This window comes from Periplaneta americana, chromosome 15 (assembly GCF_040183065.1).
Source record: "Periplaneta americana isolate PAMFEO1 chromosome 15, P.americana_PAMFEO1_priV1, whole genome shotgun sequence".
Taxonomy (NCBI): domain Eukaryota; kingdom Metazoa; phylum Arthropoda; class Insecta; order Blattodea; family Blattidae; genus Periplaneta; species Periplaneta americana.
In genome coordinates this window covers 32,113,595-32,124,343 of record NC_091131.1, presented here as the reverse complement: position 1 = coordinate 32,124,343, position 10,749 = coordinate 32,113,595, and the positions used below count along the sequence as shown (strand labels likewise).

The 10,749-nt window shown below is 35.4% G+C and overlaps 1 long non-coding RNA gene across 1 annotated transcript; it reads left to right on the top strand.

The window, feature by feature from the left end:
• Positions 1-1,390: 1,390 nt before the first annotated feature.
• On the top strand, positions 1,391-8,475 carry LOC138715626 (uncharacterized). Its single transcript, XR_011336516.1, has 3 exons — positions 1,391-1,663; positions 7,550-7,729; positions 8,246-8,475. It is a non-coding gene; the product is annotated as an uncharacterized lncRNA (long non-coding RNA).
• Positions 8,476-10,749: the final 2,274 nt, after the last annotated feature.

Sequence of the window (10,749 nt, the reverse complement as noted above, 5' to 3'; positions counted from 1 at the left end):
CTCCATTTAGCCGGCCAGAGCTGCTCTCGCTCCGCAAGGCAAGCCAGAGCAGAACGCTCATGCAGTGGCGGACTCTCATTACAGCATTAATATAACAAGAGCCACGGTTGTTCTAGTCATTCAGTCTGTCAGTACATAATAGTTTATAAGGACATTACATCAATCCATTGTACAGTACAGACTTTATAACACTCTTATTAATTTAATGGAATAAACTTCGCTCTATGCACACACACAAATCATTAGGCTTATTTACATAACCCATACGCACATACTGCATTCTCCTCACCACGGTTCTGAGACAGGCGTATGGCTTACACTTCCCCTACTTGCTGTGGACAGAGTTCATCTGACAAAAAATAAACATCGATGGCTGAATTCACCTTCATGAATGTTTTCAATTCCTTTGCAATTTCGTGGCAAATTTTTGTAGCTAATTCTCATAGCCGATTCACTAAGTGCATTATTGTCATCCTGTTAATACATAATATCGTCGTCTGAATGCAAGAACTAGGTAACTCAAAATTTGCGTTTTTTAGTTACCTCTTTTATAGCATAGCAAAAATTGCACAAAATGTAATGCAAGAACTTGGTAACTGATCGAACGATACCAGCGACATCTATTTTCCAATATAACAAATAGGTAAATGAAAACGAGACATATTCCTTAGTGCAATAAATAAATAAATAGGCAATGTCACAAAATATGAAAAATCGAGTTACCTAGTTCTTGCATTCACACGACGATATGATATGATATGATATGATATGATATGATATGATATGATATGATATGATATGATATGATATGATATGATATGATATGATATGATATGATATGATATGATATTATATGACATGATATGACATGATATTATATATATGATATGATATAATATAATATAATATGATGTATGATATATGATATATCATGAACTTTAATATACTATACTATGATATATCACAATACTTGTATAATTTAAAATTATATATTACTAAATGTATAATAACTTATAATGCAATATAATATCAAATAGATACTCTAATATAATGCACCTGAGAAACATTTTCTTTAAGTTGTATTAATTTATGGCGTTCATTACCAATATATTTGTCATATTCAGTAGCATGTTGTAAAAAAATAATGTCGTTGGATATTGAACTTCTTAATCAGTTGGAGTGTTTTATGACAAATTAAACACTTTGCTAACCCACAGCTCTCTACGAAAAAGAACTCCTCCTCCCATGATACATTAAAAGCATTGGGAGTAGCGGGCCGCTTTAATGTATGAGCAGAAGCTCCATCTTCAAAGTTCGCCATCATACTGCAGAGTCACCACTGCACCAACACTGAATGACGTACAGTATGCATACGTCAGAGCACTCGCAAGACCCGCTCTTTAAAGCACACAGCGCTCATTTCTCAGAATCACGTGATGTGCCCAGCCCTGCATTAGGCAAACAGTGTGCCAAAGTTATTTCTGATTGAATGTGTGTTTCTTTTCAGTATGCAGTACTCCTTATAGCCGTCATTGCTGTCATGTTTTCAGCGCAAGCAATCATATATGCAGACGGAGAAATCATGTGTGAACGAATAGAAATTTTCTTACTGGATGCTAAGAATGAAAATAATACCAAGTTATGGGATAACTTGCAGTCCAAGGTAAAAATGAATAAAGTAAACCTGTCTTTCTGTATAATTTTAATTTAAAGACAGATTTTCCTGTGTGCTTACGTTTTTCCGGCGTGAACAAGCCTAACATTTCTTTCATGCCCTTAAAGTGGTTCATGGTCATTTTTCCCTGGACATATACTCCCAAAATAATTCCCCCCCCCCCCGACCCTTTTTCCCTAAAACCACATTACCCAATTTTTTTCTCCCTATAGGTACATATTTTCCTTGTCTCGTAACCCAATTTCAGTAGAAGCTCCATATTTCTTCTTGTTCTAAACACCAAAATTCGCTCATCATCAGTTTCAAAATCTTCATCTTCATAGGTATCATACAATATATAAAAAAAATTATCTCGTTCAATGTTTTCATATATCTTTCGGGTAATTCATTCAATGCTTTTGGTTCGGTTAATTGATAGCTTCTACACTCCCGTCTAAGAGTCCTTTTTAAGTTTTCTCCTTCTGGTAAATGACATAAAACACCAGATGCAACTTTTGGTAATTCTGTTCGAATCAATTGTGATGGGGTTACTTCGGGGTGTTCCTTAACTGTTCTCTTTCAATGATGGTAAGTAAGTTCTGCCTGAACTTTCTCCTGATCATTTCCATGGCATGATTTCCTCTTTAACTATAATAATTGCATTCGCTGAGCCTTTGGTTAAGGCAATTGTTCTGCATTCCGATTTCTTGTAATATGTCCAATATTCCTTTTCCCCTCTAGAATCTCTCCTGTGATATACGTGCCCATTGTAAAGTAGTTTTTTCCTCACTCTGAAATCAGGTTATAATTTGAGGAATCTTAGGTATCCTACTTCATTTATACTAATAATAAATCTGTAGCCGAAATTTTTCTGGTAATTTTCGATTTTCCAAAAATAATTGGTCCTAACATATATAATTAACCACCCTGAAACCGAAAATCGCTTTTTTGAAATTTTTGTTTGTATGGCTGTCTGTCCGTCTGTCTGTATGTTTGTTACCTTATCACGCGATAATGGCTGAACGGATTTCGATGAAAATTGGAATATAAATTGATGGGCTTAGAACAAAAAGCAGGTAAGTGACATTATTTTAAAAAATGAGGTAAGTGCGGGTTGTGACAGCCCAAAAGGATGCTTCCTTGTGATAAAATCAGGTAAGGGATCACACTGTGCAGTGCTGCTATATGGGCATCATTTCAGCAGACTAGTGTATAATATTCCATTGCATGTAGAACTTTAACTGTAATTTCCTCAAAACTAGGTTTCCATCACTTACCTGCTTTTTGTTCTAAGCCCCTCAATTAAGTTCGTTGTAACTTAGATTTTAGGCTATATGGCATTCAAAATACATTATTTAAAAGGGGGGTTATAAGGGGGCCTGAATTAAATAAATCGAAATATCTCGCTTATTATCGATTTTGTGAAAAATGTTACATAACAAAAGTTTCTTTAAAAATAATTTGCGATAAGTTTTATTCCTTGAAACATTTTGATAGGTCTGATATTTAATGAGATAAATGAGTTTTAAAATTAAAATAACTGCCATCTAAGGCCGTGTAATGAACTAAAAAACAAATGACTTCGTCTATAAGGGGCCTTGGACAGCAACAATCGAAAGCTATGAAAGATAGCCTACAGATAATGTTTCTGTGTTTGTATGAAGTAATATCGGAAGCTAAATTAACCGATTTGTATAATTAATTATTATTTCACCATTGGAAAGTGTAGTTTCTCTAGATGGACATAATGCTATAATGTTATTACAGTAACTTCTGAGTGAATCGCGGACAGGTAAGATTAAAATAGCTTCTCATGCACAGAAAACTTGATAGGCTATTCTGTACATTCGTTTCCTGTATTTTCTAAAATAATTTTTATGACCAAATGAGTGGTCTCTGGATCAAAATGATCGCATTTTAATTATGCAAATACAATTTAAATTAAGTAACATAATAAACGATTTATCCTTATATCAAACACGAATGTTCCCTGGATCAAATGTCCTATTTTAATTATGTAATTACTTTATATTTATTTCTAACGGGTGCAGCGGAGCGCACGGGTACGGCTAGTAATTTATAAGAGCGTTTGATATTCCACTTGAAAAGTTGTAATTGCTTACAACTGTTCCCATGGAAAGAAATGTCAATCAATCTTCTTAATGTATCCAGCTGTTTGCTGACAACATAAAGTCCACTATAGTCCAATGTAGTCTATTCAGTTGTTGTTTTTCACGAGAAATGAGGGGTATTTTGATCGTTGTTCATTATAGATGCCTGTTGCTAGTAGCCAGAGGTGCAGTGTAGTCAATATATACTGCAGGGCTGTGTCTTCTGCAACTGGTACTGATGATTTTAATTTACTTCTTTTGTGGTTTATGGATGGACAGTATAGAAGAATGTGTTCCAGATCTTCATCACGATTATTACACCACAGACAAGTAGGATTATCAGAAATGTGAAATCGGTGTAAGTACAATTGAGTGACAATGTGACCTGTTCTGGCCCTTGTTAAAATGTTTGAACATGTCTGGGCAAGTTTTTGTACATTTCCAGATCATTTGGTTTCTTTTGTACTTACTTACTTACTTACAAATGGCTTTTAAGGAACCCGAAGGTGCATTCCCGCCCTCACATAAGCCCGCCAGCGGTCCCTATCCTGTGCAAGATTAATCCAGTCTCTATCATCATACCCCACCTCCCTCAAATCCATTTTAATATTATCCTCCCACCTACGTCTCGGCCTCCCTAAAGGTCTTTTTCCCTCCGGTCTCCCAACTAACACTCTACATGCATTTCTGTACAGACTGTAAAATTTTTCCTTTGTCAAAAGAGAGCCAATTGTAAGAAAGAAATGTAATTGTTATAAAATTGTATAAATTACTTGAGGGGATAAATGGTATAAGAGAAGAAGGGTTTCGGGAAAGAAATTGCTAGGGAATAATTGTTGTAGGGAAAAATGGTATAAGGAGAAAACATTTTAGGGAAAAATGACCGGAAAAGCCTTAAAGTAGAATGTTACATTTTCTGAACCAATTTCAGCTGAACTTCAAATTAAACTATAGTAAATTATGTTATTATATAATAAGTAAGCCACCGGCGTGGCTCAGTCGGTTAAGGCGCTTGCCTGCTGGTTTGAAGTTGTGCTCGGGCGCAGGTTCGATCCCTGCTTGAGCTGATTACCTGGTTGGGTTTTTTTCGAGGTTATTCCCAATCGTAAGGTGAATGCCAGGTAATCTATGGCGAATCCTCGGCCTCATCTCGCCAAATACCATCTCGCTATCACCAATCTCATCGACGCTAAATAACCTCGTAGTTGATACAGCGTCGTTAAATAACCAACCATATAATAAATATACAGTAACAGTATCTTGATTCTGAAAAAATAAATAAAAATAAATTTGAAGAATTTTACAGAAATTCACGTTTTCGTCATCCCTGCTATTGGAAAAGTGCCGTAGTATTGGGCACTCTGTCTACATACAGTAATTTCTTCTAAACTAAGGAAGATTTTGTTCATATCAGGTGGTGCTCACAGGGGAGAGAGGACAGTAGGAGCCACCACACCTACTGAGAAGTCAAGACTATTTTACTTTATGCTCGACCATGCCGAAATGTAGTAATTATACACCTGGTAGCAGACCTTTAATGTATGTCATTAAAGTACACCTACTCATTAAAGGTCAGGTCTTTCAGCCAATGACGATTCAGGTTACAACTGTTCAGCCAATGACAGGTCAGCTTTCTACCGTTATAAAACCGCAAGTATCGATTATTCTCGGATATGCAATCGAAAGAGAATTAGCGAAAAGTCACGGAGGCTGGAAATCCAATACTGTCGCAGAAGGTTATGTTCTGTTACTATAATAATTAGCGTTAATTGTAAATAATATTCAAATAAATTCAATTTGTCATCTCGTTTTTCAATGTTTAATTTAATTTTAATGTTATCTCTGTAGGTTCTTATGGCCTAGCAAGGTCAATGTGAACATCTGTTCCTCGGAAAAAATCAATACTTTCGCGTCTGCGCACATCTCACAACATACGGGACATTGGCCAAGGTCAGATACAAAGAAAATTAATAATATCAAGTTAGAAATATGGTCGAGCATAAAAAGTCGTATGAAACTCGCCTAAAATGGTAATTAAGAAGCTCGTATGAAAATTATGAAACTCGCTTGCGCTCGTTTCATAAATATCCCTACTCGCTTCTTAATTACCTTCATTATAGGCTCGTTGCATAATGTACTATTATAAAATATAATATATTATATCGTTGAAACCTTCCATGTGGCAGTACAGAAAATAATTTTTCAGGAGGAAAAAAATTAATTAAATATCAATAGGCTTATACTGATACTCGATGATGTCATTTACGTTCATCATAATCACCAACGTTTTCTACCGAATTACTTCATATTCTTATGTACGCCCATTGATTTGTAATTAATTTGTTCTTCCTCATGAAAAATTATTATGTGTGGGTGTGGTTAGCATTTGTGATGTGTTCTGCATATGTGGAGCTGTTTTGTAACCCACAGAGACATCAACACAGACATGGAAATACTACACATCCAACCAAAAAGCCAGAAACTAAACACACTAGAACAATATGAAATATACAGACACACGAAGACACACCCCAACAAAATTCTCGGCACACAACTCAACTTCAAAACACACACACTCTTTGACTCTACACTATACTACACAAACGCACCCTCACAGGAAACAACAAGTGGCGCCAAGACCAACAACGACCACTTCTGAAGATGTGGGTTTATGTGAGGGAGGCAATGAACCTCCGGGTTCTCTAAAAGCCATTTGTAAGTACAAAACTTATTATAATTAACAACACATTCCAAGTTCTTTCATTTTATATACATGCAATACTTTAACTCATTACTTTTTTTAAAAAGAAGGCAATCAGTAAAAGACCAATTTTATATGGAACTATCACTGGTCGGTTTATAATGCAGGTTTCACAATATAATTGTATTTTCATATTTTGAAGAATGATTAATTAATAACCCAGCACACTCGTTATCACATTGGTATTGATATATTTTCCAAACTCTAAACATCCAGGGACTTCACCTTCTTCAAGGAAAATTCCCTGAGATCCGAACCCGGGAATCAAACATGGGACTTCCAGATCTTGAAGCCAGCATGCTATCCACCAGTCCACAGATACAGTCAAAATATATTATGTAGATCTTTTTAACATACCATGTTTACGTTTATGTATATTTTGATGTGCATTGGTTCCGTTACAATATATTTGGAGGGAGGTAATAAGTACAGAATGTTACTCTTAAGAATTAACACTATGGGTGTCGAAGGAGTGTTTTATTCAAACGCTCTGGTATCTACGAGTTAATTTATATAACAGATTGATGCACGTATCATATAATAATTTTAGTAAAATTATTGGCAGGTGTAATCATTTGAAATCAAAAGCATACAATCTGTGTTCACTTCAGGAAGTAAAGACAGGAGAATGGTGACGTAGATTTGCAGTATGTATAAGAAACCTGTTGTCCATGATAAAGGGATCTAGACAAAATTGACCATTTCTGGGCCCATGTTGAATTTCCATGCCCAACAACTTCTGCAGTTGAAAGTTTCCTATACTGGGAAATACAGTATAAGGTTGTGATTGACATCTTTAATATTACAACTGGCACTCTTGAAGACAGTTTTTTTTACTATATTTACCAGTGTGCCAACTTTTAAAAATGATGTTTCGGCCTGACATGGCAAGTTCCCATGCTAGTTATGAGAAGTCAAGATGTCAAATTAGAATGCTGAAAATTCAAAATAGCTTTGGTAGTAAAAACAGACCTTATAAAAGAATGACCAATTGCTAACAAATTTATTATTCTGTGTTTTCAGTTTCACTGTTGCGGAATAACCCACATTGGTGATTGGCAAGTCATTCCTCCATCTTGCTACGAGAGTACTACAAAGTGGGAAAAACTAGGAGAAACGTACAGGAGAGGATGCAAGAAGATATTGTGTCAACTATACAAATACATGTACTACAGTATAGGATTCTCCTTGCTGGCATTAGAGGTCAAGTATAAATACATTACTGTATCAGGCAGTACATCTCACTTGACGATATATGTGTCAGAGGAAGAACAATATTGTTTGTATACATCTGAAATCTGATTAGTCAGCGATGTACTATGCAATGGAGGGGAAAAGAAATTGGTTACCCTACCCATAATCTCCTTAGTTACCTCATGAATGATGTCTTTTGGTATCACTTATGAGTTACAACCTGTCTTCGGACAGTTGACTAAACAACATTGACTGAAGTTAATCAGTTGTTTCTCTAACAACACTGGTTTATACAATGAATACAGTTAGTACTGCACCTACAAACTTAAAAACATTTTATTTTTTATCTGTTAAAAAAAAAAAGAGGGTGATGGGAAATTTGTGTTTTCAGAACTTCTATCACTTAGAAAATAATTCACTGATATAACTTAGAAATAAAACTTATATGTATCAGCTTTCTGCAAAATGTGAACATGAAACAGTTTGCTTTTAAGATATGTATTTGAATTCTATTGTCTTTTACAGATTGTGGTAACATTGTGCGTATTTTCGATAGTGTATCTTGATGTCGAACTGATCAAATAGTGTCTGCTGATGCATCAGAAAAGTAAAACTATGTATTTCAAAACGAAATGACAGAGCTGCTGCTGTATCGGGACGAAAATTCACATATACATGCTGAGCAATGTAATACAAACACATTTTATAATAAATATATATATAATTAAAAATTAACACAATATGAGAGAGAGAGAAACAACTCGTCCGGCCTTAATTAAGGATGACCACGAGGATCCGGAAATTAATAGCAAACAAATATAATCAATTAAATATGAATATTGTTATAAAAATAAAATATAATAATCAAGCACCATTGATTATCAATTATAAAATAAAATCTTAGAAGATGACTATAAAATTATCTTCTAAATAAAAGATTTTATTTAAAATTAGCATGTCCTTAATTAAGGCCTTCTGAGTTGTATAAATGAAATTGTACAATCTGCAGAGAATCTTTAAGAATTTGCGAGATGATTTTTTGAATTTCAAAAGATGATATTGATAATTGTTTTAAAAAATTAGGCCTATATGTAAATTTTGGTAAAGGACTCCGAGCACCAAAAAATAAACCTGTCACTGACCAATTGAAGAGAGGGATGTTATACTTGGCACTAAGGTAGGGAATACAAGGTTCATAAATGGCCCTCTTTTTCTGATCAACCTGATGAGCTTGGTTTAGATCTCTGTCCATGCGTATAGTTGGATCTATGATAATAGCCTTTTGTTGTTGCCTGTTTATTGCTATTATATCCGATCTTCTGTGAGAGTCGTCTTCAGAAATGCAGTGGACCTCTTCATGAACTTTCCAACCCTTGTTTTGAAGAAGACAGGCGATAGCTCCACGGACTCTATGATGCCTGTTGTTACGCAATAACTCTCCTTTCCGACAAAAGCCCAAGAGTTTCTGTCTCGTTGCAGTCTGGTTGACAGCAACGGGTCGTGCTGAAAGCTCTGCCAGGAACGGAGCGCACTGCACATATACATAGCAAAGACTTCCTTCCGAATAGTTGAAACTTTATGTTTCAGAACTAAGGTACCACCTCTGATTGAGATTCTGGCTGATATGTACATCTATTATCAGGCAGTACATCTCACTTGAGGGTATGTGTCAGAGGAAGAATAATTGTTTGTATGCATCTGAAGTCTGACTAGTGTAATATGTAGCTAGTCGGCAATGTATGCAACGGAGGGGGAAAGGAACTGGTCACTCTACCCCATTTATCTCCTGGCCTAGTTTCCTCATAAGTGACACCTTGTTGATATCACTTGTGAGGTTCAGACCTGTCTTCGGATAGTTGAATAAACAACAACAATTACTACTATTAAGGTACGGCAGGCCTGCACAGAGTTAACTAATATGTGGAAAACTTTGTAAAGTCAAGAGAGTACCTCAAAACAAGAAAAAAATAATTAATGTAAATACAGTAGAATCCCTCTTATCTGGCACCAAAGGGACCAGGCTAGTTCCGGATACGAGGTTTTGCCGGATAATTGAATAAATACCGGTATATACAAAAAAAAAGTTCCTATTTCATTATGCAAATTGTTGAAACTGCAGCCATGTGAAGCTTATTTCTCTATCACTTGCTCATAACTGAACAAACATAAAAACTGTGTGGATTTTCCTTATTAAAACACATCACTCAACACAAATAATACACAATTTTAGGTTTGAATATTCACTGAAAATGAAAGTTCGTGTGAACTTCTTTATGTGGCAACACTGACGCCCCGAACATAACTAAATAAACATAAAAACTGTGTGAATTTTGTATATTAAAACACATTACACAACACAAATAATACACAATTTTAGATTCGAATATTCACTGAAAACGAACATTCACTGACAACGAAAGTTTGTGCTAACTTCCTAATGTGGCAATACTGACGTCTGGAACAAAACTAAATAAACATAAAAACTATATGGACTTTATTAAAACACTACACAAATAATGCACTAATCTTAGGTTCAAATATTCACTGAAAATGAAAGTTCGTGCGAAATTCCTAATGTGGCAAAACTGACAGCCCAGATTGTGACAATGTAGAAGATACAAGTTTTCTTTTTTTTGCCCCAGCCAAAAGTGCCGTTGTTTTGGTATTGCTGGTTACGAGGGATTTTACTGTATATACAACATAGCCCCGTTAATGCGCTCATCAAGGGACTGTGACCTCAAACATAATAAGCAGGACAGCACTATAGACTGAAATTGTTTATGAAATGGAGCAAACAATTTAGACACCACTTCATACGAAACGTATTTTATTGTGCATTAGTTGCAGTGCAAGAAATGAATAAGAACTCATTTCATATGAAAAAAATCTTTGATTGTTGTTTGCCATGTGTTTTTACTGCTACAGAGCGATCCAGTGATATTAGTTTATTCTTCGGCCACTGGGTGCCACAGTGCTTGAGCGACTGCCGGCAACCAGGCCCTTAAACTCACGGCGCTTCACCGAATTAA